We start from the raw sequence: 27,895 nt of genomic DNA, 5'->3' as shown, positions 1-27,895 counted from the left end.
TGTTGGGTGTGTGTGCAGGCTTTGAAGGAGAGAGCAGTTAGACTGAGTGGGGCTGAGCAGCAGGATGCTGCTCCCGGTGGGGCTATCCTGTACCATCTTACATGAACAATAAATCTATCTATCATGATTGCACTCATAAGAAAAGTCTGTGACGTTTCCTCAACCCACGACCAAGGCCCCTATTACAGTAACCGTCCCTGCAGTAGTAATTTGCACTGAGGCGCTATTTAGCACCTTATCACGTTCTACCATAGTCGGCTGCATAGCTCCAATTTTAAGCAGTCCCAACTATTCTTTTTTTTCCTGTGTTGATAAAACATTAATATTTTTCTGTTGCAAAACAAAACTGTCCATCTCAAAATATCATTGAGCAAAAAGGCACACTCGTAAGAGGTAACATGGTGCTAAATAGCGTGTAGGCACGAATTTAGACCATCCAGTCACTTTATGTAAGGCAGCCCCAGGAATGTTTCCTTTGTTCCCTATGGCCAGCCCATCTCTGGAGTCTTAGGACCGTCATAGCTTATCACTATGCTGGACAGAAACCCTTGATATGGAATTTCAGTAGATAACGTTTTCCCACATTTTGTTACCAATGAACTAGTATTGTCTCCATATCTGTGAACTAATAAAGTCTCCATATTTGAAATCACACTATGCTCATTCTCAATAAGGGCACTTGCATGCCAAATACCCATAAACAAGACAGGAGACGTCCAATGAATGCACTCTCCTGCAGGAGAGCCTGGGGGAAATGTTGACCTTTGGACCTGAAGCCCTCAATGGTATTAATCCCTTCTTTGGCACTGGACATTCAGACTCTGCCCTATCACTTGTTTGGCCGTCCATTTTAGTTTAGTGGACAGTGCACCAACTCTGGTTACAGGACACTCATTTTCTGATCATCGCTGCCTGCAGGCCCTGCGATTTTTGCTGCAGTCGGATCTCATGAGTGGCATGAGGTAGAGCACAGCCTTGGACAGCCCTGCCTGATCCTCACAGAAGTGCTGTAGCATCACAGCCAATTATTTTGATTCCCCTTTGGGATAGGGCTATTGAATCTTGCCTGAAGCAGGGCATCCTGTCTGCCTAGTCCCAGTGGCGGCTGGGGACTTTTAAAATTGGTGGGCGTGAAAGTTCTTTCCAACTTTCACACTGTAACCGAGAGAACTGAATGGACCCAAGGTCTGAATTGCGCAAAATGAAAGCAGAAGACCTGAGACCAATGCCTGCTTCTCCCTTGACTAAAGTGTGTGTGGACCTTGGCAATTCTTTTGTTTCACAAAGCCTCCTTTGCCTCATTATCGTGTTTAAGGAGATTATGTTGTGCGCTGTACAAAACGCTTCTTGTGTTTAGTTTAATAGAATATGCTGTTTCTACATGCATAATAATGATCGAGACCACATATTCGGTAACCATGACAACTGATTTGACTCTCTGCTAATGGCATTGTGGCCAGAGTGGAGGCAGGGATGTTTCTAAGTTCATAAACTACCGCAAGTTAAAAAAATATATATTTTTTTAATTTTGAAGAGACTTAACATATTTTAATGTAATGTCTTCACCATGTTTTTTTTTTTTGCTTGCGGAACATTTTCATGCCACGGATCGTGCAGGGGCTCTTAGAGCCAAGGCAGACCTTTGGCTCAGCTAGCCCTGTCAATTTGTTGGCTCGCTTGCTGCTACCAGGACCGCTTCTCTGGAGTCCCTCCCACCCGTCAGACGCAGCACTTGCGCCCATATGCAGAGGACGGTGCGCGCTCTAACTCACGCACACTCACTCATACAGTCATACTAGTAACTAGTAGATACTGCCGTCTTTTCGCTGCCTCTGTTGTGTGCCCTTATCTTTTGGAAGCCGATTGACCCTGGGCTGCAGAGGTTGCCAATCCAGCTCATGTGGCAACCTTCGAGTTTGAGCTCGTTAAAAACTGTCAAGTCATGCACGCTTATGGAGTTCACGCTGGCTACGCTACACCAACATTTTTCAACAGCAAGGTTTCAGTTACCTCCACCCACCTAACCTCCCCCCGCAACAAACAAAGCTCCGATTCGGTCACTGATTCTAGGTTGGGAGCAGCCGTCCTTTGAGCCTGTTTTACTTTTGTCGCTAGTTTTGTTGGCTTTGACGCACATGCAAGGACGGGACAGTTCGTGCTACCGGTCTCTGTCCTCCGCCGCCCTCTGCGCAGCCATGAGTTCTTTGTAGCACCGCGCAACTAAATTGATGGGAGCGCGTGATGCACAACGGCAGTGCAAAGCTGGGACAAAGTGGTAAAGATGGTAAAAGCAAACACAAGGCTGTAAACGTATACATTTCACTGCACATGCATGGGGTTGTACGCAGTCACACACAACGGTAAAAGACAAGTTCTGCACAGTTGGCCCCTCATCAGGAGCACAAATACCGCTCGGTTAAAAGTTGAAAAGGCACTATAAGGTCAGTTAATGTACTTTAGACACAGGCGTGCCCGTTTCACCAAGACAGGCACCATCGCTAAAAGTAAGCATCGGGCAGAGAAATTCATAGTAAACTGAACGGAGTCACATTAACCTCAAAAGTTAATCTCTGCACCTGTAAAGCAGACACCCTACGCCAAGGACAATGCGGGCCCCGGGGGAAGTGAAGGTCGCAGACCAGTCTTCCCCCGGGGTATTCGCGCAACGACCGGAAGGACATGGTGGGGGTGGGATTATAGGAAGGAAGGGGGCGGGAGTTGGGAGGTTATATAGGTGTCAGGAGAGGAGTATCCGGCCTCTTCCTGACACCTGAGCACCACCGGGAGGGGAAAAAAGTTTGTTGTGAGGAAATTAGTAGCGGAGGCCGATTGATTGATCGGCTGGTGGTCGGGGTTTCGGAGATGTCCTGGCTGGGCTAGGGAGAGCGGCTCGGTTGCGATGCCCCTAGGAGGAAATACGGCGCGTCGGCCGGGTGAGGCGTTGCGGCCGGGTGTGTCCAGCAGGCGCAGGCCTGGAGTGTCGCGATGTGGGTGGTGTGCACGTGCGAGGACCAGATCTGCTGCGGCCGGAACGTGGAATGTGGCAGGTAGGGGGGGGGGGGCATCCTGAGCAGGGGAGCGGGAGCCGGAGTCCGGCCGTGTGCCCGCCGGCCGGTGTGGGGTAGTGCTTCGCCCGCAGGATGGGGGGGGGGTTTGGGAGCCAGTGCGCGCGTCTGCTGTGGGCCCCGTAGTGGCGACGGGCGGGTTTGGGGCGGGGACGGTGATATCGGCTGCGATGCCGCATCTGTTGCAGGGAGCCAGGGTTCGAGCCTCGAGGTCGCATTCCCATCGTACGGTGCTGGGCTAATCACTTAACCCCCCATGCTGAAATGTGAAACGTGCATACGGAGCTCTGTGAAGCGCTCCAATGCCTTCGGGTCGAGTTCGCGCTCACGTCTGCATATGTGATTCTGGGCAAATTCTTAACCCCCCATGCCTGAAGGGGTAATGTAAACCACGGAGCTATGTACAGCGCTCCAATACCTTCGGGTCGAGTTCGCGCTCACGTCTACATCCGGTTTCTGGGCGAATCACTTAACCCCCCATGCATGCATGTGTGATGTAAACATGGAGCTATGTACAGCGCTCCAATACCTTCGGTCGAGTTCGCGCTGTGTAATTATGCAAAAAATAAGAAAAGAAAAAAAAAGCTTTTCGGTGGTGCCGCACTTTCGGGGGCATTCCATCTGGGGCACATTCTGCATAGTAGGCATCGTGTAACTTTCGGCGGGTATGGGTTTGTGAGTATCTTTTACTGGCGAGCTATTCTGGGACCTGCACCATTTCCGTGGTGCATGGTGCACTGGGGCCACCCGGAGGTTTCGGCTTAGGAGGGAGGTGGGGGGGGGGCAGGTGACAGGTTGCTGTCTGTGTCGGGCGTGCGGCAAGGGATAGCTAGGACAGGGGTGTGGGACTGCCAGCACGGCATGAGGCCCGGTGGTGCTTGGGCCCACCTGGTTGCGGCGACCCGGTGGGGGGGGGATCCATGACCGGCGCATAAGGCCGGCAGATAGGGGGTGATGCCAGCGGGGCGCACAACGGCTCCCAGGCGCTGGCCAGAAGCAGTAGGGGGGTCCGCGGCGGCCTGCCCTCCTTCGAGGGATTCGCGCATTGAGGACTACAACCTTGTGAATGTTACCAAGTTTGAGTTTGTGCTGTGTGAAGGGTGGCATGGATGGTGTTGGGGGTGAGACAGGGGGAATGTGACGGTGTGCTACGGAGTGGGAGTTGGCGGGCCGGATGCAGTGCGATGGAAGGAGGGTGTCCGATGGGGCCTTGGAGTGCGGGGGGGGGGGGGTGTTCAGGTAACCAGTCCCATTTGTTCTTTGTTTCAGGCGAGTGCACCTACGACGGAACTCAATGGGGGATGGCAGCTTTGCTCGGGCAGAGGAGGTCCCGGACGGACACTCAGGTACATGAATTGGGGGTTAAAGTCTTGGAGTTGTACTGGGAAGGTTAGGTGTTCACGCCCTGGTTGTCACCGGGTGCTCCTGTGTAAGTGTATGCAATGGTGTATCCTTCAGTAAGGTTGAATTGGGGGTCAAATCTTGGAGTTGGACTTGGAAGATTAGGTTCACGCCCGGGTTGTCACCGGGTGCACATTTATCAGTGTATGCAATGGTATTTCCTTCAGTAAGGTGGGGACAATGCCGGGGGCCTGGGAAACCCAAGGCCCAAATGACGCACAGCGGGTCAGCTGGGGAGTTCGTGGTGGTACCAGCAAGGAGAGGGCATTACGTCAGACGGTGGGAACTTTGGGGGCCAAGCGAGAAGGTTTGGGTTTCGAATGGCCGATGGGGATATCAGGCGAACGGAAGGCTGGCTGCCAAAGGGTGGCTTGTCCCTATTTGCCGTGTTTTAGCGGCTGTTTGCCATGCTTGGAGGTTGACTTTGAGCTGGGGGTGCCAATTGACGCAAGTTGTGGATATCGGTCCCGGACACATGGGGCAGCATGTTGAAGGGCGCGGCCCAGGGACAGCTGGGGGTCTTTATCAGATGGATGGGGGTGCCGGGCTGGTACGGTGGTGGACAGGTTTACGGTCAGCCCGAACGTAGCTCGACTTGGGATGGTCTTTCTTCGACGTTATATTCAGCCGCTACCCACAGCTGGGAAGGCAGGCAGGAGAATTTTCTCGACACTTCCGTTGATGGGCAAGTACTCAGACGAGGGGTGGACCTGGAGGGAGGGGGCGTGGGTTTTTTCGGGGGAATTGTCTAACGGACAGGTCACAAAGCCCTTGGGGGTAAGCAGGGGCCTGGAGGTCCTTATCGATAAGTTGGAGGCCATGGGTCCATGGCACCATTTGACTCACATGAGGCGAATATGCAGAGGCAACGGGATTGCCGGACTGACGGTGCACACTGGGTGGGGGCTGAGGTCTGGAAGAAATGCAGGGCGCCGAGGCCGCGGTATCTGGAGCGCGAGCGTCGCGAAGCGTGCCGGGGGGCAGTGTTATACAGGAGGGACTTGCTGGGGAGCGGGACTGGTAGAGGTAGTTTGCTGGCCATGGGACAATATGATCACCGTTCGGTAGGCATCGCAGTAAACGAGGTTGAGGGGATGCGCCGGAGGGGGTGCTGGTGAGACGGAGACGGCTTGGGCCGCTGCTTGGGGGACCCAGACAGGGTTAGGGGGCTTTCAGGCACGGCACGATGCGTTTGGGGTGGAGATGGTCACCGGGGTTGTAGTGGGCAGTAATTCGAAAGCAGGGATTCTGACTGACAGGATGCAGTTAGTCGGGGGCGTGGAAATGTGTTGAGTGTCGGGAGTAAGGAGCCAACACAGTGACACTGCTGACAATGTGGTGATGTCGTCAAGGGCATCTGGTTATGTGGAAGTGCAGGACACAGGAGCCGCACTGCTGTGATACCGGTGGGGCCACTGGTGCAGGGACTGGGGGTGACGGGCGTTTGTGCATGGCTTGTCTGGGTGCAACGGGGACACGAGGTTTTCGAAATAGGGCAGCGTGGGGCTTGCGGCGTAGTGGAGAAGGTAGTGTAGCGGTGCTACAGGCTATTCAGGTTTCGTTCGAGGGCTGGGCCGACGGGAAGTGGCTCCCTTAAAGAGAGGTGCGATTCTTCCGCCTGAGGGCTGGCACATAGGTGTCATCAGGAGGGCTGTTCGGGGATGGGGAGGGAAGTCGGTGAGTGGGGAGCTGGCAGTATAGTAGGGTGTGTGGTGCCGTTGTAGGTCAAAGTGGGGGTTGGGGGGGTGTTTTTTGGAGAGACTGGGGATGGACGGGAAAGAGACATAATCCAAACGGGACTAATCTTTCTTTTTCTACTACAGGTAAGGGGAGTGGCCTGGGATCCAGTGTGGTCGCATGGACAGGCGGACATTCTCCCGAACGTTGGGCAGCCACAGAGGCGACATGGCGGGTGTACGGCTGTCCTCGGGCGGGGAACGCAGTCATTTGGGATGTTTGGTGATGGAGGGGGAACAGTTGCATTGACTCAGGGTGAGGGGTGCGGCCAGTGAGAGTGTCTGTGTTATACGATATGGGAAATGGCTCCAAGACCAGCAACGGCGCTGGAGAGACGGTACTCTGGAAAATGGCAGGTCTGGTTTTATCCGAGTGGCATGGCAAGGGATATGTTTCAATGACTCGGAATTTCGGAAGTGGGTATGGGGAGGCACTGCGCCTTGCAATGAATGGTCTCTGGGGACGTCTAGCATGCTTACAAGGAAATGGCCTGCAGCAAGGGGGACGGTTTGAGGGGAAACTGGTGGCCTGGTTGGGGGTGGGGCACTTTCAGGGCTGAGGGATGGTCCTGGACACGTTTCTTGTTTGACGGGGACACTGGCTTTATGGGTGGATGGTCGTCCACCGATGGTGCCTTGCAGAGAATGGAGTAAGGGTGGATGGTCATCCACCAATGTTGCCTTGCAGAGGAGGGAATTATTGGGGGCTGTTGAACACGCTGCACGGCTAATAGTGCTCAGGTGATGGGGACTGTTTGAGGGGACACGGGGCGATTTTGGTTTTGGTTTGGGGATGGAACACTTTTCGGGGATGGGGTTTGCCCTGGAATTGTAGCTTGTTTGAAAGGGACACTGGCTTTATGGGTGGATGGTCGTCCACCGATGGTGCCTTGCAGAGAAGGGAGTAGGGGTGGATGGTCATCCACCGATGGGGGCCTTGCAGAGGAGGGATTTTTTGGGGGATGTTGAGCGCGCTTCACAGCTCATAGCTCTCAGGTACTGGGGACTGTTTAAAGGGACACGTGGCGATTTTGGTCTTGGTTTGGGGGATGGAACACTTTCATGGATGGGGATTGCCCTGGAAATATAGCTTGGGTGAAAGGGACAATGGCTTATGGGTGGATGGTCGTCCACCGATGGTGCCTTGCAGAGAATGGACTTTGAGGGCTGTCGAACTTGCTTACAGGGGAATGGCCTGCAGTTAATGGGTTATTGGAGGAGGCACAGGTGGTCTTGTCTGGGGCTGGGACCCTCTTCAGGGATTGGGGATTGGCCTGGAAGGTTACTGGATTGCAACGGATACTGGCTGTACGGGTGGATGGTCATCCCCTGGGGGGGGCTTTGCTGAGAAGGGAGTTTGGGGGTGATGGACCAGGATTACAGGGGGATGGTCCGCGGTTGAGGAGACGGAGGGAGGAAGACAGTGAAAACAGTTTTGTTTCAGGGTCCTACACCCATGCTATGGTGTGTGCACTGGTACAATTTTGTCACGGACGGGGTTTGTTTGGTAACTGCTGCTCAGTGATGCAGGACACAGTTTTCAAGGGTGGATGGTCATCCACCTGGTGCCTTGAGGGGGGGGGAGGCATTAGGAACGCAACCTAGGGGGACAGGTAGTCCTATTTCGAATAGGTGCACCTTTCGCAGTCTGGGGTGTCCCGGCAATAGTGAACTTTATAGGGGACGCAGGTTTAGGGGATGGAGGGTCGTCCACAGGGGCCGCAAGGTAGACTGGATGGAGGCGAAAGGTGCACTAGCACTGGGGGTGGGGCAGGGAACCGCCCTCCGGGGGTCTCCCTGGTTGGCGGTACTTTGGAGGGGTGGGTAGTCACATACGGGCGGATCCACCCCTCGGGGGGGGGGAGGGAGAACGGTACACAGGTGACTGATAGCGGGCGCGGGAAGCAATGACCAATGAAGGAAATTACACAGAGGATGCTTGGAGGGCAAGTGAAGGTGAGAATGGGGAGAGGAAGGAGGTCACCGAGTGAATGGGGGAAGAGTCTAACAGGTGAGATGGTTTTGAGATGGTTTTGAGAATGGATAAAAGGAGAATGAGTCGGAATGGGATGGGGAAAGTATATTTATTGCAGTTATGTACTGTTGAATAAAGTCTAAATGATTGCAACCATGTCCTAATAAAATGGCCTTTTACGCTTCAAGTAACAGCGTGGAGTGTGGTTCTTGCGCGATGCGGGCCCCGGGGGAAGTGAAGGTCGCAGACCAGTCTTCCCCCGGGGTATTCGCGCAACGACCGGAAGGACATGGTGGGGGTGGGATTATAGGAAGGAAGGGGGCGGGAGTTGGGAGGGTATATAGGTGTCAGGAGAGGAGTATCCGGCCTCTTCCTGACACCTGAGCACCACCGGGAGGGGAAAAAAGTTTGTCCGCCCACCCACCCTACAGACGTTAAGCGAAGGGTTGGGATAGATTTGGGCTAAGCGAGCCAGTTTAGGGCAGGTTGCAGAGTAGAGGCGCCACGGTACTTTGGAGGGGTGGGTAGTCACATACGGGTGGATCCACCCCTCGGGGGGGGGAGAACGGTACACAGGTGACTGATAGCGGGCGCGGGAAGCAATGACCAATGAAGGAAATTACACAGAGGATGCTTGGAGGGCAAGTGAAGGTGAGAATGGGGAGAGGAAGGAGGTCACCGAGTGAATGGGGGAAGAGTCTAACAGGTGAGATGGTTTTGAGATGGTTTTGAGAATGGATGAAAGGAGAATGAGTCGGTATGGGATAGGGAAAGTATATTTATTGTAGTTATGTACTGTTGAATAAAGTCTAAATGATTGCAACCATGTCCTAATAAAATGGCCTTTTACGCTTCAAGTAACAGCGTGGAGTGTGGTTCTTGCGCGAACAAACCTCCGATTTGGTAACTGCTTCTAAGTTGAGAGCAGCCGTCCTTTGAGCCTGTTTTACTCTTGTCGCTAGCTTTGTTGGCTTTGACGCACATGCACGGGACAGTACGTGCTACAGTTCTCTGCCCTTCCACGCCCTCTGCGCAGCCATGAGTTCTTTGTAACACCGCGGTGCAGCTCGGATCTAAATTGATGGGAGCGCGTGATGCACAACTGCAGTGATACCTGCGCTTTCATGCAGGCTTCGCCCGTCACAGGATTTCAAAGAAATTAAAGAAATCGCGAGCGAAGAGGGGAGCCGGCAGAAGTATACTGCTGCAATTTGAAATAACTCTCTTAGACTCCCGCTTTTTCTCACTCGCTACCTGTCTCTACCTCAATATTTATTACATTGGTTTCTCCCTCTGTGCGCCTGTCCCTTAGGATTGCAGCCTGCGTGTGCACAGCCAACGAACCTAACCAATCCTGCAGCTGCTCTCATGTTCATTCAGCACAAAAGAAGTGCCAGGATTGGGTGGAGCAGGCTAACCCAGCACTCCTTTAGTAGAAACTGTGGGCCTGTGAATGCCATCTTCCCACCTTACACAGGACCCCAGTGCCGTCAGAAGTGTGCATGTCGGGCTGGGCATGGCAGAAGACCCGGCCCATCTGACATGCACACTTCATGCTTTTAGGCAAGTCAAGTCATCCCCGATCCTGCTGTCAATTAGCAGGAATAGGCCTGCCCACTCCCTCCTGCTCGAGCTGAAACAGGGGCACAGTCTTTCGTGGTAAATGTCATCATGACTGGCAATTTATTCATTTACATTTGCAGCCTGCTGCGCTCGCAGCAGGCGAGGTCACACTCCTCCGCCCTAAAGGAGGGACCGCCACTGCCCAGTCCATACTAATACCTGCTCGCAGGGAGCTGGCACACGTTTTCGGACTTCTTTGGTCACCATCAGCCTTGCCTTACTCCATTCCCTGCTTCCTCAGACCCCGTCTGTCAGACTCAGCCAGTCTCCTGTTGTGTGTAGATTTAGATTCCGTATATAGGTTTCCTGATTTATGCCCTTATATAGGTACAATTCATATTGCCCCTATTTAGGCATAGAAAATCCAGCCCTTATTTAGGCATTGTCCATGCTAACCAGTGCTTTAAATGGAAAAAAATAAGTGCAGGTACTCACACAAAAAAAGTAGTGGATTGGGGGCGGAGTTAGGGGCGGGCAAGGGGGCGGGGCTATGTTTTACAATAAATGGCACACTGACGAATCAGTACCTGTGCTGCAGTGTTTTTAAAGCATGTATGCATTGATGTAATCTAGAGGGCCGTGATTTTGTTTCATGCAAATCCCTCTCATTTAAATTGTTGATGGGTGACGATTTGCGTGCGATTAAAACAATGGGCATACTAACAAGCTGTGTCCCTGAACAATGTGGCCTACGCTCACGCCAATCAGGTATTTTTGTCACCTTCAGACCCCCTTTGAAAGGGACCCTGCAGCGATACTCGACCTTTCACTCCAGAGATGCACACGCAGCTCTGTGTTCTACTGAAGGCGAACTGCCTTGCTGGCGCTTTTGAACCAGCGCAGCCCAGGCTTCAGCTTGGTTTGAAAGGCGCTTTAACCCATTGTAGGCCGTGCAGAAAGACCTGCAAAGAATGGAGCGCAGCACCAACCACATCAACACCGGGCCGCTATGAGTACCGGTACTCTCCTTTCACGAGGAAAGTGTCATGATCCCGAGTGCCGTACCGCTAACTGAGGGATTTCGGGTTAGCGGTCTAGACTCCAAGAGGCGGAAGCGGAAGTCGTACTGACTCACTTCCGGGCGGACGCGCTTAACAGCCGGGAACTCCGGCTGCTCCAGCGCTTTGGATTCTCGCCGATGCCGCCGACGAAGAGACGCTGCTCCGGACCACTGCCTCATTCAGGTATTGTTTCCAGCGAACCGTTCTCGAGGGCCATTGGGACGACCGTCTGCTGTCCGCCTCGCGCCAGTGGTGCCCAGCATAAGCCTTACTTAGTTCTCCAGCCACTGCACACCGGTGTGTGTACGGTGGGCTGGGTTCCTCACTGCTTACTTTATTATTTGCGCAGGAGCGCTGGTTTTATGATTTTTTGTTCTCTTTCCTAACTGGCCGGACTAGTAACACTGTGCAGGCGTTTTGCAAGCCTGTAATACTTTGGGGGAAGTCCTATTCCCTCTTCCTAGCCACGGCACACAGGAGTGTGTGGGGTGGCTACGCAGAAGGTCTACTTTATTATTTGCGCAGGAGCGCTGGTTTTGTTTTACTCATTTTGGTTCACACCCGCTGAAGTACTTCCCATACGCCTATTTGGGGTCTACAAATCGAGCTGGAACAGGGGTGCTGGTGTCACGTTCCACGGATATCGCCACGCAACCCCCCACAAGGTAATCCCGGGGTCAGTGGGTTGGTACTACACAGAGTGGTGGAGAGGTGGGGAATGCATTAAGATAACAGTGTTCCCTTATTCCCCACACAGACCGGTGTCGAGGAAGCCTTCCGAGACGTAGTGGGACCCCCCCTGACTTGTTCCTAGTCTGGCTTCTACCCCTGGTACCCCCTCTATCCTAGTTAGTATTCGTACCCTACTAAGGTGAGGTGGGAGACGGGGGTGGTAGTTCTTGTCGCCTCTGCAGGATCGCCTCTCAAGTGGAAGGAAAGACTTGGGGGGCTCTGAAAGAAAGGTCCAGGTACTCAAGGGGAGAAAATATAAAAGTGCTGGTACTCCGTACCGGTGAGTACCGGCCCATTTAAAGCACTGGTGCTAACCAAATACAGGCATGGTCTCCTACATCCGTCCATCCACGTCACAACGAGTTCTTGGAAAACCAGACTCTTTTTTTCAGTTTAAAGAGGATTTTATTGAAGAACAAAAAAGTTCCAGTACAGTAGTAATATACATTTTGTAGGAAAGAATAAATTGCAAGACATTTCAGAAAAAATAAAAAGGAGTAGAAAGAAAGAGAGAAGAAAAGAAGAAAAGAAAAAGGGGTATCATCAGAAACATATTACAACAATATATAATAAATAAATGGCAGAATAAAGAAAAAATACAACTTCATAATACAGGAATTAACAATTCAACAAGAGATAGAACAAAATTGGCAATCTTCATACATTAATAATATCAGAATCATTAATAATAACAAGAAAATCAAGGAGGTTGAGATACTTCCTCCCTGCAAGGATTATGTAAAGGAAGGGGTTGGGCAGACAAGTTCAGAAAGGAGGTAATGGGTAACCATAATAAGTCCCTTTTAATCGCAAGGGAAATAGGGTGAACATAAGCTCTATCTAGTCTGTGATTATTGCAAACCCCATACCACCAGGCTTGATAAGAAATAAGGGAGGTATCCTTCCAAGCTTTCGTGATCTGTTGAAATGCCACAGCAAGAAGGAGATCAACAATGGAGGTATTAGCACTGGAGGAGGACCATATTTGTGAAAGACTACCAAGAAAAATATGAGAAAGAGAAAAGGGGAAATTGGTGGAGAAAATGGAATTAATTTGTTGCCATACTTTGCACCAGAAAAGGTGAACAGCAGGACAAGTAAACAACATATGTTTAAGATCAGCCACCAAAGCCGAACAGGACCAACAGATAGACGGGATAGAAGAGTCAATGTGATGTAGTTTGCATGGGGTAATTAAAAGTCTATTGTATATAAAAAATAGAGTTTGGGTTGTATTCGCCGCTCTAGATGATTTCCTTATTTTGATCCAAATGTTATCCCAGGTAGAAAGAGGAAAACAGTCATCTAAATCTGATTCCCAAGCACACTCCACAGCAGACTTCACTCGATGAGCAGACGAATCTCGCAATTTTTTGTAAATTTGAGAAGCAGATGGGGAAGAGTGTAAAAATGGTAAGGAAATGAGAGAAGAATTATATTGAATGGAAGTACCCGTAAGAGCATCAAAAGTAGCTTGAGCTGCCGTTCTTAATAGAGTATATTTGGGATAAGAAGAGAGGGGGAGAGAGAAACGGTCTTGAAGAACAGAAAAGGGGATAAAGCAGGGGTCTTCAAAGTGTGGGGCGCTACCCCCAGGGGGGCCGTGAAGTGATGGAAAGGGGGTCGCGCATTCCTGGTCACACTTCTGCGAGGCACGACCAGGGATTCAGCCCCCCTCCTCCCCCGTAGTGTGTCTCTGCTCGAGCTGCTGTGGGCTCCGCTGGGCTGTCTGCAGTCTTATCTCCTGAGTTTTTCACAGGTCGTTAAGGACCATTTGCAGATTTAAAAGGTAACGAAAATCCCTGCGATTCACACCACCTGCAGTGGAGCAGTGCAAAAATGGCGTGGTGCCCGCAAAGAGCACCTTGTCACACTACGTCACAAAAAGTCAAAGGTCTTGTGTTGAGTTTAGGCCCATCTTATTAGCACTCTCCAGCACAGTGTCGGGGCTTCAGGAAAAGAGGGGTCGAATGAAGAGAGGATGTGGTCCGTCGGCTGGACGGCCGACTTTGGCGCTGGAAACCAGGGTTCGAGCCTCGGGGTCGCGTCCACATCCTGTGATTCTGGGCAAATCACTTAACCTCCCCGTGCCTGAATATGTTATGTAAATACGGTGCTCATGTGTGCTCCAATACCTTCGGGTCGAGTTCGCGCTATATAAAAGATGCAAAAATAAAAAATTAACCTCACTGGTCCGCTGCAATTAAACCCCCTCTACGCTGATTTACGACTGCAGTGCATGTGGACAACGAGCCTGCCTTTAAATACCCCCGCCCAGCCAGTTGCTCCCTCCTGATAGACAATACACTACATAATTGCTTTATTATCACGCACCCACGCAGAGGTGACGCTAAACCTGAATCAAGGCAGTAGCTAGAACACTAAAACACCCCCACTTGAACCATACCTCTACAACGGGCACACAGAGTGAACAAACCTGACCTTTACCCTTTCATCCTCCTTCCATCCATTTATCAATCCTTTTACCCTTCCATCTATTCATCCATCAATCCCTTCACCTTTCCGTCCATCCAGCATCCATCCATTCACCCTTTCATACACCCTTTCACATGTACTCTCTGTCCATTCAGCATGCGTTCACTCATTCATCCGTTTATCTCTCAATCTTTTCACTCTTTCATCCCTACACGCGCTAATACCCTTACAGGTGACCCTCGAGCTATACAAACACCAATAACATACTTTTCTCCCTTACACCTATCCGTTGTTTCACTTTTTCACTCCATCCTTTCACTCTATTCTTTCAGTCTTCCATCCATTCATTCCTACACCCGTCTATCCTATTTTTCACCTTTACTGTTTCACCGTTCTTCCTTTCATCCTTCCTTTTTTTCTCCTGTTCATTCTTTAATTTCTAAATATGTTTTGTCTCATGCTTTTTTCTTTGTTATATTTCTCTCGTGCATACTTTTTCTGTTTGTCCCTCTCCGCGTGTTGTCCCCTTTGTTCATCATGACATGATTTTCTTTTCTCATTTTCTTTTGCCTATGGCCTCTTGGTGTTCCCGATCCATTATTTATTAACGTTTTGTCTGCAGATGGAAGATGCCACAAATAACTAATTTACCGTTTTATTGGGATCAAGTTCACCAACCCACCGGTCCCATGGCAGCCCCCACTACGATACTGACCTGTGTTACTTCACCTCTCTCTCTTTGGCAGCCCTCAATGCAAATTCGTTAAATTTAAAGACTTATTTTCCTGTGCCAGTCATCTGGGTACAGTTGTGTTCATAATCTCACTCGAAAAAGTGAACATTTAGAGCCAAAGCTTACATAAGGATTCAGTTCAATATTCAATAAAGCTCAGCTTTACTACGCAAAATGGCAGAAGCTGGTGCAAACCTCAGTCTCAATTTTTGAGAGCTAAAGTGTATTTATGATGAACCCTGACCTCTATGCAGTACCTACAATGATTTGTGTCTTGAAGAGATGATTGCTAATGCTTGTAAATTCAGTTTCTCTTTGGAGGCCCATCATCAAACCCGAATGCCAAGTTGAACCAGGTGCAAAGGATGGTCTAAGCAATATTTTGAGTATGGACTCTACATGTGGTGTGTGATTTATGAAACTGCACATGTCATAAGTAGATTACCTCTCTGTGGTTGTCTTCATGTAGGAATCTTCAAGGTTGTATCTTTAGTGCAAATTCTACATTCCATAATGCTGGGTCATCTTTACTATTCCACAAGGCTCTGTGTGGCACACAGCAGAATCAGTTAGCACCCGCACTGCAGATGATATCATCAGGCTGCAAAGCTCTGTAACTCGAGTGCTGTGCAATCTTCTATCCTTCGTGCAAAGGAGCACTGCAATTTTTCATGCGGCGTTCCCAAAAAAGATGCAGCCTACTGCTATGGTATATGGGGCCTACAACATGCTTGTGCTGCTCCTGGAAACTTGGGAGGAGTCTTGAAACTGATCAGGGTAAGCATTTAGCCCAAGCACTGGTGGCAGTGTTACCCCCCACCCTTAACATGACTACAGTGTTAGGTGCCATATGTTCAGATTTTTATCATATTGCCATTGTTCATCAGAGACTAGAGACTTTGTGATTAGAGGAGCAATTATCTGCATATTATTTATTTATATTTGGCCACTTCTAAAGCGCTATATCCAGGTAGGTACCTCAGCGCTCATTCTTCAAAGACCATTTCTGCAAATCACTAACCAGTCATAAAATCACAGGAGCCTTGTGGTGGAAAAGCCAGGTGTTTAGTAGCTCTCTAGTCTACATCCCAGCAACGAGTATTCTCTTCTTAGATTAAGTGTAAGCCAGTTCTAGAGCATTGCTGCAGCCACTGAAAAACATCTTTCCCCATAAAGTTCTCTGAAACTTGGGAACCATAAATAACCAAGCTTTTTCTTGGGGTGCAGAACCTAGATTTGTGGGTAAGAGGGTTATGTCTACGGCCATATAATGCTTTATGAACTAAGCATATGTATTTAATGTTAACCCTCTGAAAACTCTGAAGCCAATGATGTTTATTTAGGCACTTTGAGAAGGACGTGCGTTTTTTAATATTTAGTATGAGTCACGTTGTGGCATTTTGTACTAATTACAGTTTATTCGAGGCTTTTGTAGGATCCCCAGATATACAGCATTACTGTAATCAAACCTCACAGTCACAAAAACCTTGAAAATCTATTTCTTTGCTGGATGTTGAACAGAAACCTAACCTGTTTTAGTATACCTAATTGTAAAAACAGTTCTTAGTCATTCAGCAAATCTATTTATACAATGGTAGGTCAAAATTAAATCTGATTTCAAGATTCTTTATCAAATGTACAGGGGGGACTCTGATCTAAAGAGACGACTCCCATGCTATTCACAGAGGAAGTGGTCCCAACATTTCTACCTGGTTTCCCTACTATTCCTATTGTCCAAATCTTGTCTCATTTTTTGTAAACACTGAACCAAAATGGTACGGTAGCTCAGTGAGTTGAGTGCGCATTGCTGAGAGGTGTGTGAACTGTAAATTGCTGGATAAAAGCAAGAAAACGTAATTCAGAGTTTCATCCATCTAAAGTTGTTAAAGGCAGTGGCATTTTAAATGGATAACACTATTAATTTTTTATTAAAATATTCTATGTAAAAGTGCAGAAAAATTAGCAGATTGTTATACTGCCTTGTGATAATGAGAAAGGAATGTCTTTGTATGATGATATATGCATATGTATGTCCTTCCGAGCATGCACCTGACGTACCGACATGGCAGAGTTAAAAGCAAATTGTAAAATTGTAAGATAATAGTTTCTGACTAGAGAGGGGGGTCCTTTCACCTAAAAACCTTTGATGGGGGGTCTCGGCATCAAAAAGTTTGAAGACCACTGGGATAAAGGAACCATCATGAAAAAGCTGATGAGTCCATTTAAGACCAAGAGATAACCAGTCACTCCAAAAAATAGATCTACTTTTAATTTTGATAAGAGAATAATACCAAATAGGAGATTGTAAAAAACGAGCACGATCATCCAAGTTATGCAAAATAATAGGTTGAAAGGTCTTGCGAACATGTTGAAGAATGGGAAGAGAAAATTTCTTTGGAGCTTGCGACAATGAAACAAACTCTTCAAACGCAAAGGGATGAAAAAAGGAAGTTTCAACCTCTACCCACAAAGGACGGGAAGAGGGATCAGGAATATGATCAGAAAGGAAAGAGGTAGAGTGAGTGAGAAAAAAGGAAGTATGATATGAGGAAAAGTCAGGAAAATTAACACCACCTAAATGTTTAGGAGATTTAAGTTTAGAAAAAGACATTCTGGCAGTTTTGTTTTGCCATAAAAATTTTGATAATATGGAATAAATATTCTTGTAATAAGATTTGGGGATGTTAACTGGAAGATTCGACAAGAGAAATAAGACTACCGGAACCAACATCATTTTGATAGAATCTAATCTACCCCACCAAGATAAGAACAAGGGATGCCATTGTTTCGTAGAGGCAGTAAGAACTGATAGTAAATTTTTAAGGTTCAAAGCCACAGTATCCTTAATAGAAGGTGTAAACCAAAGACCAAGATATTTGATTTTATTTGGACTCCAGTGGAAGGAAGAAGCTAAGAAGTCAGCATGAAAACAGAATTTATTGAGAGGAAGGATTTCGCATTTGTCTACATTAAGCTTATAGCCAGACACTGATGCATAGTTCGAAACCTCTAATAAAAATGATGGGAGAGACGTATGAGGGTGCGAGATAAATAAAAGAATATCATCTGCGTATGCAGAGATCTTTAACTGTGTAGGACCATAAGGGAAACCAGAAATTTCATCGTTTATACGAATCTTAGTTAAGAAAGGTTCTAATGATAAAATAAATAGGAGCGGAGAAAGCGGACAACCCTGCCGGACACCACGAAGAAGAGGAAAGGAGGAAGAGACAAGGCCATTGGCCAAAATAAAGGACCTAGGAGAAGAGTAGAGCATTGAGACATATGAAAGAAACTTAGGACCAAAACCGAACCAAGAAAGGGAAGAAAAAATAAATTGCCAGTTGACTCTGTCAAAAGCTTTCTCAGCGTCCAGTGCAACAGCTGCCAATGACGTCTTATGCGAATGAGATTTAATTAAGACATTAAAGAAGAGACGGGTATTATCAGATAGATGACGTCCTTTGATAAAACCACATTGTTCTTTAGCGATTAATTGTGGAAGAATTTTTTCTAAACGAAGTGCAAGGATCTTGGCAAAATTTTTATAATCTAGATTAATTAAGGAAATGTGCCTATAATTCTTACAAAAAGTGTGATCTTTACCATCTTTAGGGAGAAGACAAATAAGGGCTTCCTGAAAGGTGCCCTCAGATTGTTGAGATGCAATAAAGGATGAAAATAGTTGATGAATTCTTGGAAGAAGTAGAGAGGAAAAATGGGAATAAAATTCTATAGTAAACCCATCAAGGCCAGGGGCCTTACCCCTCTTTAGAACTTGGATAGCCTCCAGAATATCTTTACGCGTGATATCAGCTTCTAAAGGGGAGAAGTCAACCTCTGAAGAGGAAGGTGGAGAAATGGAGGATAAATATCGAGTAATTTCAGACAAGACAGGAGAGGACTCAGGAGTATATAAACGTTGATAAAAATCCGTGAATTCAGCTAAAATATCCTCGTCTTTATGAACCACAACATTAGAGGAAGTAACAATGGATTAAATTTTAGTACGCTCCTTCTTAACTTTGAGGTATCTAGCTAAAAGATTACCGGCTTTATTTTGTGCGGTGTAGTATTTAGCACTAGACTTAAGTAAAAACAAATTGGCATAGTCAGTAGAAATTTTATTAAAGGAAAGTTTAGCCTTAATAAGATCATCTAGGTCAGATTGTTTCTTAGAGAGATAAAAGGAGTGTTCTAATTGTTTAATTTGTGCGTTAAGCAAATGAATAGATTGAGAGGCTTTACGACGCTTACGGGCAACAAATGTAATAATGAAATCTCTAGAAGCAGCTTTAAAGGTATCCCAAATAAGGGAAGGGGTTAACTGAGACGAGTCATTGTCCTCAAAAAATGAAGAGGCAAAATCCATAAAGGCTGGTGTAAACTGTGGGTCCAATAAAAGAGAGTTATTAAACCTCCATCTCCTAGTGCCTTTCATAGGGGGGAGTAGATCTAGACTTAAAGAGACTGGGGCGTGATCAGAAAGTAAAATAGAACCTATGTCAGAGTGAGTAATGAGTTGAGTGAGGGCTTTGGAAATGAAAATATAATCTAATCGGGATTGGGAAGAGTGAGGAGGTGAGTAAAAAGTGTATTCTCGAAGAGTAGGGTGGCAAAGCCTCCAAGAATCAACAAGAGCTCTTTGGGAAATAGTGGAGGTAAACAAAGAATGCATATGGGAGGGGGAGAACCTAGAATCAGATCTTCTGTCTAAAAAGGGGTCTATAACCATATTACAATCACCACCCAAAATCAGATAATCATCAGTGTATTGCATGAGCAGGGAAAGAATATAGGGCCAAAAGACTTTATCCGGAACAGTGGGAGCATAAATATTAATAATAGTCAGAGGAATTTTATTAATCAACAAAGAGACTGCTACCCACCTACCATCTGAATCATTATCTTGTTTGACAAGATGAACATCTAGCCTCTTATGACATAAAATAGCGACACCATTACGCTTCCAAGACCCAGGAGAGGCAAAAACATGACCAACCCAATGACGACGTAATTTAGGAATTTCAGTATCTTTAACATGAATTTCTTGTAATAAAACAATATCCCCTTTTAAATTTGCCACATGAGACAAAACTCTTTGACGTTTAATAGGTGAACCAAGACCTTTAACATTCCAAGATAAAATATTCAAAGACATCTACAGATAAGGGAGAATATGTAAATAGAAAGAAAACAGAAAAGCATGAATAATTAAAAACTGGGTAGTAATCATTACATTTGTAAGAGAAGGAAAAACAGAACATTGCAGGGAGAAGAAATAGTACCAAATACAAAAAAGGAAAGAAGATACATAACCAAGTAAATACAACTGAAGAACCACCATAAACACATTGTATTGAAAAGGCAAGGAAATCAAAGAATAAAGAAAGATTCGAAATTGAAGCAGGTGAAGAGAATGGGAATAAACGGATGAAAAAGAGAAGCAAAAAATAGATTGAAGTAAATGGTTAAAAAGAAAGAGATAAAGAGAAAGAAAAGAACAAGAAGTAAGAATAAAGAGAAAAGAAGTGAAACAACGGTAGCAAAAGAAGGTATGAGAAGCAAAAGAAGAAAATAGAATAAAGAGAAGAGAACAACAAAGCAAAATAAACCAACTCCATAAACATAAGAGCACATTAGCAAAAGACATACCACACGAGAACAAGAAAGGATGAGGGTGTTGGAACCACATCAGGGAAATGGGACGCCGAACGGGAAACCGCAGGACAACAACGACAGGGAGGACGTTATCCAGGAAGACTGAAGAGGATAACATACAGAGGCCCAAATATCCAAAACTAAAGAGAAAAAGACAAAATACATATATTAACAGTGTAGAACATTAGAGCCAAATACAGCAAAACAGCAAGCAGTCTACATGAGGAAAACAAAACAATTACAATCTGGATACATCCATAGAATCATGACGACATGTATTCAAAAATTGTTGAAGAACAGCCGGGTCTTCATAAGATGTAGTCTTGTTGTTATACGTCACTTTAAAAAGGCAGGGATGAAAAAGGCCATATCTAGCATTAAGACTTCGAAGAGCAGGTCTCATTTCCAGGAACCTTTTCCGACGATCTGCAGTCACTTTGGCATAGTCCTGAGTAAAAAATAGATTGGAGCCATGCCAAGAAATCTTTCCTTTTTGTTTGGCAGCTTGGAGTACCTTGAGCAAGTCAGTATATTCCTGAAAATATAAGATAACACCTCTAGGTCTCGTTGAAGAGGAGGAAGAGGCAGACATCCGGCCCAAACGGTGAGCGCGTTGGATGTTCAAAGGAGGAGATTCAGGAAGACCCAGAAGAGAAGGTAAAAATGACTGGAAAAATGAGAGTGGATTAGAACCTTCAAGACCTTCAAGCAAACCATAAATACGCAGGTTATTGCGCCTGTTGCGGTTTTCCAATTGTTCAACTTGTTGTTTAAGATGATCAATCTCTGTATGTAAAATGGGGACTTGATGCATGGTCTCCTCTGACGCGTCAACTCTTTGTTCAAGGACCACAACTCTCTGGATGGTGTGAGACCAATTGTCTTCAAGGCTTTGTAAGCGCAAATTAGTTTCCTCCATATAGGGCTTCAGAGCACGAATTTCATCAAGGAGAAGCTCCATAGAGACTGAAGAGGGTGGATTAGTAGGAGAAGGAGGATTAGTTTTTACCCTTTTGCCGGAAGGAGAAGCCGCTGGTAACTTGGAGAGTTGCTTGGGGCAAGTGCCCGCCGAAGAGGAGGCTTTAGAGTCAGAGGACTCCGGGGGAGCTTCATCCATATTATCACGTAGGACATTAAAAGGGTTATTATCAGCCAATGGAGGGGAGATAGCTTGGTGAGCCCCACTACGAGCACCACGTGGCATTGCCATGAAGAGAAAGAAAACAAAGTCCCTTTTGGTAATGGTAGAGAAGGTCACAAGGAAAGAAGGTTCGGATAGCAATAATTGTCAAAGTTAGAGGAGTTCCGCAAAGAAGCTTTGATGGAAAGAAAAAATAAAAATGAGGAAAAAAGAGGCTGCAGGAGGTACTCCAATAACTATTACAAAGAAGTCCAGAGAATTTGTAACCCAGTTGAGGAAAAAACCTTTGTGCATATGTTAATAGCAGAAATCCTGAGGAGAATGGCACTGATAATAAGGCAACGAGTGCGTCAGGAAAATAACATCACAGAAAACAAAATGGCGGCCGCTGCTCTGACTGATGCATTTGACGATATAAAATCACCTTAACGGCATGGAAACTCTCCGCGAATCATCACAGCGGTAGCTGAGGTATTCCGACGATTGAAATGCCGCTTTCCGCGGTCCGGTACCGAGGAAAAGAAGCCTGGAGACTCCCTGCTGCCTACGTTGCCGCGGAGCTCCCGAAAACGGCGGCCATTACCAACGGCTCCGAAGCCACGCCCCCCGGAAAACCAGACTCTTAAGCCTTTAGGAATTTCCCTTGCTTGAATATTGATTTCTCCAAGAACTCATTTAGTCTGCATGAACATTTATTCCTTAGGGGTTCATTCATGACGTTCCGATGCCTGACTTTTACGTCAATACAGGCATTCCTAAACACCTTCAAGGTATAAATATACCTGCACTTGCCCTGGCAAACCACGGTTCCGGTATGGTCCAGCTCGACTGCCTACTTGCGGTTCGCCATGGCAAGTTCGGAAGGAAATCGAGTTCCAGCCTGACGCACTGACCAGATGCTGTCATCCTCCTCGCAGAGAATCCAGCTCCAGTGTTTCTGATTCCCCTTGTGGGATGTTAGAGATCGAGTCCCGGAAGGAGATTCCAACCTCGCACATTCTAAGGTATGGAGCAGACTAGAACTTAGAGAAACTTTTGGCAACTCTTGGCAAAACTAAAACTACAGCTATAGCTAGCTACACTTTAGAAAACAGCACCTACTTCTTACCTCATACTACACTTAGGTTAGGTACACTGGGGTAGAACTATTTAGAAGCATCAGATGAGTATCCACATTTTAGCCTGTGTTATTTATGTATGTATTTTATGAATATATGTCATAGCTACAAACCATGCTATTTCAGTATTATTTTATCTTACTGCTAACTCTGTACATATTGTACTTCGCAGCCTGTCTTTACGATTGTAGCAGTTCATATCTCTTGCATGAGAAATAAGACTGTTCAATAAACCCTTTTTATTGAAACGCCCATCTCTCTATTTCTGTGCAACTCTGTAGAAACGAATCATGCACGATTGACTGAGTTAAACTGTTATCTATTGTTTCCACAGTTCTGAGATTTTTCCGACTCTAAGGGAAACAAAGTTTTCATGTTTATGCGGTTGTCAGAAACTAATCCCTTCTTGTATATTCGAGAAGTTTCTAGTGACCTCTGAGTTAGCTGGCACACACAAGGAATTAAGTTTAATGTACTCGATAGAGACATAGTGACCTCAGTCCTATGTCACATCTATAGTGTATATGATTCCAATGCGCAGAGCCTATCAGGGATATAGGAACTACACTACATGGCGCCCAACGTTTGGTAAGGCATTAATTTAACGCTAGATGCTGAAGTAACTCAGTCGTGCCTTTCTCAGAGACCCCTACTCATAATACTCCATAAGACGTGGGTAGGGATAATATCCGCCATAGCTGAGTTGGACAAAAATCCTATGTATTAGCTGTTTGGTTTGTTCAACGTTGAAGGATACAGTTTCCAAAAATATTGTGCACCTTATCTTTGTTCCCTTGAAACTTGCTCTGAAACTTTCATTAAACAATGACCGAAAACAGCACAAACACCGATACTGGTGGAGCTGCGGCTGACCAAGTCACAGCAGCTTTTAATCGTACAGGTTTTCAAGAAACCGACGAGGATGCTATAACCATCCATCCAAATTTAAGGAGAGCCATCACTCTAAAACTTATAAAACATGGCCTAACACCAAGAGGTGGTAGACAAGTTTTTGTGATAGAGGCACATGAATCTCACCAGACAGGAGGTATTCTATTCATGGATAGTATTCCCACAATCAAATCCAGTAACACATTTGTTTCACTTCTACAAAGAAGACAATCCACCTGAGGAATATATTCCTATCGAGGATATTGAAATTCCACTCACATACCAGGAGCCTAAGCTCTGGTTTAAAGGCGCCCTAAAACCTTACAATCACATTACCAGGCTCGGTCCACTAGGTAGACTAGGAGCAACATGGCCGATTTTAGCCGGCTACACACCTGACCCTCACATTGAATCAATGTCAGACAAGGAATTACTTAATAACATACAAAAGCTAATAGAAATATACAGTTAAACCACAATTGTCTGAAAGTCCTGATAAGGCACAGTTCTTCAAACTGTGGGGCCCGACACCATCTCAGGGGGGGCGCGCACTCCACCCTAGCATCTCATTGTTTCCCACTTTCCTAATCCATGGGGCACAACGTGCCCATACTTTTGTGATTGTTCAAGAAAACAGTTAAAACAGTTTGCTTTCTGTTTCACAGCAAAGGAGAATCCCTGCCTCCCACTGCAGCTGAAGCATGTCAGCTGTCGGAATGAACAGTCCCGGACCGTTAGTTCTTCACAGAAAGGAGGCAAAGATTCTTTAAATTACATTAGTATGGGCATGTCAATTATTTAGAATTTGTAGAATGCACACCTAATTGCCTGTGTTATAAACTTTTTTGATGCTCAAATGCATTGCAATTGTCGCGTGCCACCTTGGAATTTCTGAAGAAGTGACATATACCTCTTTCTGTCCAATCAGTTAATTTGCACCCCTATGTTAAAATTGTGATGAAAATGAACATTTGTGAAAGAAACAGTTAAAGGAAAATACAACACTGGAGATTCACTCCTTTGATAAAATTAACGCATTGAGCACATCTGCTTCAATTATGCACCGATTTCATGAAGATAGTGTGGACATTTACTGAATTGGCGTTGTGATAGGTAGACTTATCTTATTTATTAGTATGGTTGGGCCTAGAAGAAAATCATGTCTGCACTTATACCAGGAACAGGCCCCCCATAATTTTTCAGGGGCAACTCGACACTTACAACGTCTCTTGTCGTTGAACATTTTTAATTCCTCAGAACTGTATAACCACTTTGGCTGTACTCGGGCAGCATTCCCGACCATTGTCACGTCCTTGGCGCGGACGGGCGCAGACGGGCTTGCCTTTGGCACGCCGGTGGCGTGCCCGCTGCGCGCGTCCGCTGCGCGTCCGGCCCAGCATTAATTAAAATAGCTGGCCAGGCGCGGGAGGGGCTCGGTTCCGGTCTCGCACCCGGAAATACTCAAGCGAGGTGGTGATTGGCCGCAAGAAAGGTGTGTCCCCTTCCATCCAATCAAATGGCTACAAGCCGGCGTTGGACCGGGGAAGCGTAGACTGCACACAGAATACAATCAGGTGAGTCAATCCACATACAGTTTTCTTTTTTAAACAACCGACCCCCGCTCTGCAATAGCACAACTCCCAGGATGGCCCAGTATTGTATTAAAACAGAGTAGCAGATAAAAGCACAATGGCGATAAAAACACAGGACAGGGCCCACAGTTAAATGAGCGAAAATCAGGGAATTCCTTACGGCGCTGAGATGGGATGCTTGCGACCGTTACTTTCCCCTTCGTATTCCGTTTTTGATCCTTGAAAACACAAGCATTCCTGCAATATGAACACGAATGTCCTCTGCCTACTGAAATTCTCCCTCTTGATCAGTACGAATTGATAATTTATACTGACGGATCTGCACAACCCGCTACGAGGAGTAAACAAGCTTACAGTGGAGCTTGCGCGATTGTTAAAGGTCGTATGCGCGATAGCAAATTTAGACCAATGGTCACAAAAACACAATCTCTAGGACATTGTACAGCTCAGCGAGCTGAACTACAAGCATTCAAGATGGCACTTGAAAACACGTATCGCGAATTCCCCACACTCATAGTGTGCGATTCTTTTTACTGTGTTCAATCTTACAATGAATATTTACAGAATTGGCTTCAAAATGGTTTCAAGGATGTAAAAGGTGGCACAATCACGCATAAAATGCTTTGGGAGTAAGTAGTTCAGTTGCGAAATGGACTTCAAAACACTCATGTGATACACACACTGAGTCATCAACGTGATGGCGTTCACATTGAAGGGAATTCATTGGCTGAAGAAGCCGCAAAAGGGGCTGTGCAAACGGCTTCCATAGCTGCAATCACTCGTTCAAAAACGGAAATAGACACTGAAATAATGCTGGCTGTCAATGCTTCAAGCAAATGCATCGGTGCAGCATTACCTAAAACATTTCCACTCATATATGATTGATGTGAACAATGTTCTGTTTGCTCGAATTCCCGGAGTAGGGGATAGGGTAATACCAAACATGGAACACAGATTAGGACTATTCCTAGCAGCACATGAAGGGATCGCCTCTGCCCATGCAGGGGGTTCCGTCACAGTAACGGTATTAAAACAGAGATACTGGTGGCCAGGCATTAGGAAACAGACCAGGAATTATGTTTTGGAATGTGAAATATACCAGAAGATAAAAGTCTCTACTGTGAAACGTCCTGCGCAGACGCCCCTGTTAAGTTCAGATAAACCATTAGCTTGTGTTTACCTGGACCACTGCGGTCCCTTACAAAGGGATGGTAACTATAAATATATAATGATCGCAGTTGATTCGTGTTCCAGGTTCCTATGGATGTGGCCTCAGCGCTCGGCTGACGCTCAAACTGTTATAAAAGATTTGCGAGTCTTTATCGGCACATACGCAATTGGCACACTACATTCTGACCAGGGTCCTGCGTTTAGCTCTCGAGCTTACAAAGAAGCCATGGCCAGTTTGGGCGTAGAATTGCGGTATTCTTCTCCATTCCATCCTGAGAAAAATTCTGTTGTGGAAAAAAAAACGGGACATAAAGCAGTCTATAAAAGGTAGGGTATTAGGTTCGGGTGATGGGTTGGTCAAACACCTTTATGGGGTCCAGCGTGCACTTAATAACTTGCCAAGAAGTTCTCTAGGGGGTGTCACTCCATATGAAGTTCTATTTGGAACTAGAATGTTGGTAACGGACCTTGATATGCATGGTACAGTGATGGAAAATAAGAAATTTGATATCAAAGATTGTTTGGTTGTTTTACAGGACTTAAATGAACTATGAACGAAACAAAGCAACATGCTCCTGAAGCCAACCATCACTGAGGAAAAACCGGCCATCCCAGCAAGGTCTGTCTGTATCCCAAAGCTTGGTGATCTAGTCAGAGAAAAGATCGCGGGTAAGAAGGAATTTGGGCCTTCTTACAGACAACCAGTACCTGTCCTAGCAATCCACGATCGAGAACAGTACTTTTGCTGCCCCTTGCTGGTAAAAAGGAGAAAAGATGTGTGTCCATCGACCTGATCAAACCACACTATGTGGCCGATACTAAGCAGTAGGCCAAGTGGACTCCGCCAATGTAGCAGATGCACTCCTCTAGCTACAATCCAAGAGGTTCAAACTGTGAGACTCATCACCTTTGAAGATTCTGCAGTGAGAAGTAAAGGACTAAGCAACAAAGCTATGGAACTTGTCCCTCTTGAAACCCAAGTAACAGTTCATCCTGATACACATGTCTACAATGAAGTAACAAGTATTCAACTGGTTCCAGCGAATTCAACAAATTCTGATGCAATTCCAACCATTGACAGAACTGCCTCTGGCTATTTCATGAACTTTGATACGTTTTCTGAGGATCCCAGCGAACCTGAAACGACGCCAGCACAAAGAATTTTCAAAGAACAAGCAACAGATTTTTTTCATCACCTGAAAAAGACTTATCTGGTTTCACCATGGATTGAACTAGGGATTGGTTTGGGAATATTCTTCTTTCTACTTTGGTTAGCTCTGGCATTAACTCTGGGTATGCTGATAAATGGAAGATATATTCAAATGGACACAGCAAGTAAAAGAGTGAACTTACTTCTCCAGCCACACAAATCATCCCATTGTGAAGCAAGAGACTTGTCAGCAGTGAATATCACAGCCGTTCCTATACATGATGGTATAGTTTGGGACCAAACCCAATATGACATTTTTGGCCCGTCGGAGCTTTTGAAGATTCCACATTTATTTAAGATTTAATTAAGTGGCTTTATTACCTCTAGTACATTTTCTGATGATTGGGACTTCGAGACTGTTAGTAACATGATGTCTGATCTAGAGATGTCTATTGTATTCACAAATCATG

The 27,895-nt window shown here is 46.3% G+C and overlaps 1 long non-coding RNA gene across 1 annotated transcript in view; it reads right to left on the bottom strand.

Annotated features, from left to right (window-relative positions):
* Positions 1-27,895, bottom strand: part of LOC146805928 (uncharacterized) — a 109,337-nt gene that overhangs the window by 21,483 nt on the left and 59,959 nt on the right. The window contains exon 2 of the long non-coding RNA XR_014967526.1: positions 20,358-20,503. This is a non-coding gene — a long non-coding RNA (uncharacterized LOC146805928). The remainder of the gene's footprint in view (positions 1-20,357; positions 20,504-27,895) is intronic.

Source organism: Triturus cristatus, chromosome 8 (assembly GCF_964204655.1).
Source record: "Triturus cristatus chromosome 8, aTriCri1.1, whole genome shotgun sequence".
Taxonomy (NCBI): domain Eukaryota; kingdom Metazoa; phylum Chordata; class Amphibia; order Caudata; family Salamandridae; genus Triturus; species Triturus cristatus.
The sequence above is the reverse complement of the archived record's forward strand: the minus strand, read 5'-3'. Positions and strand labels throughout refer to the sequence as shown.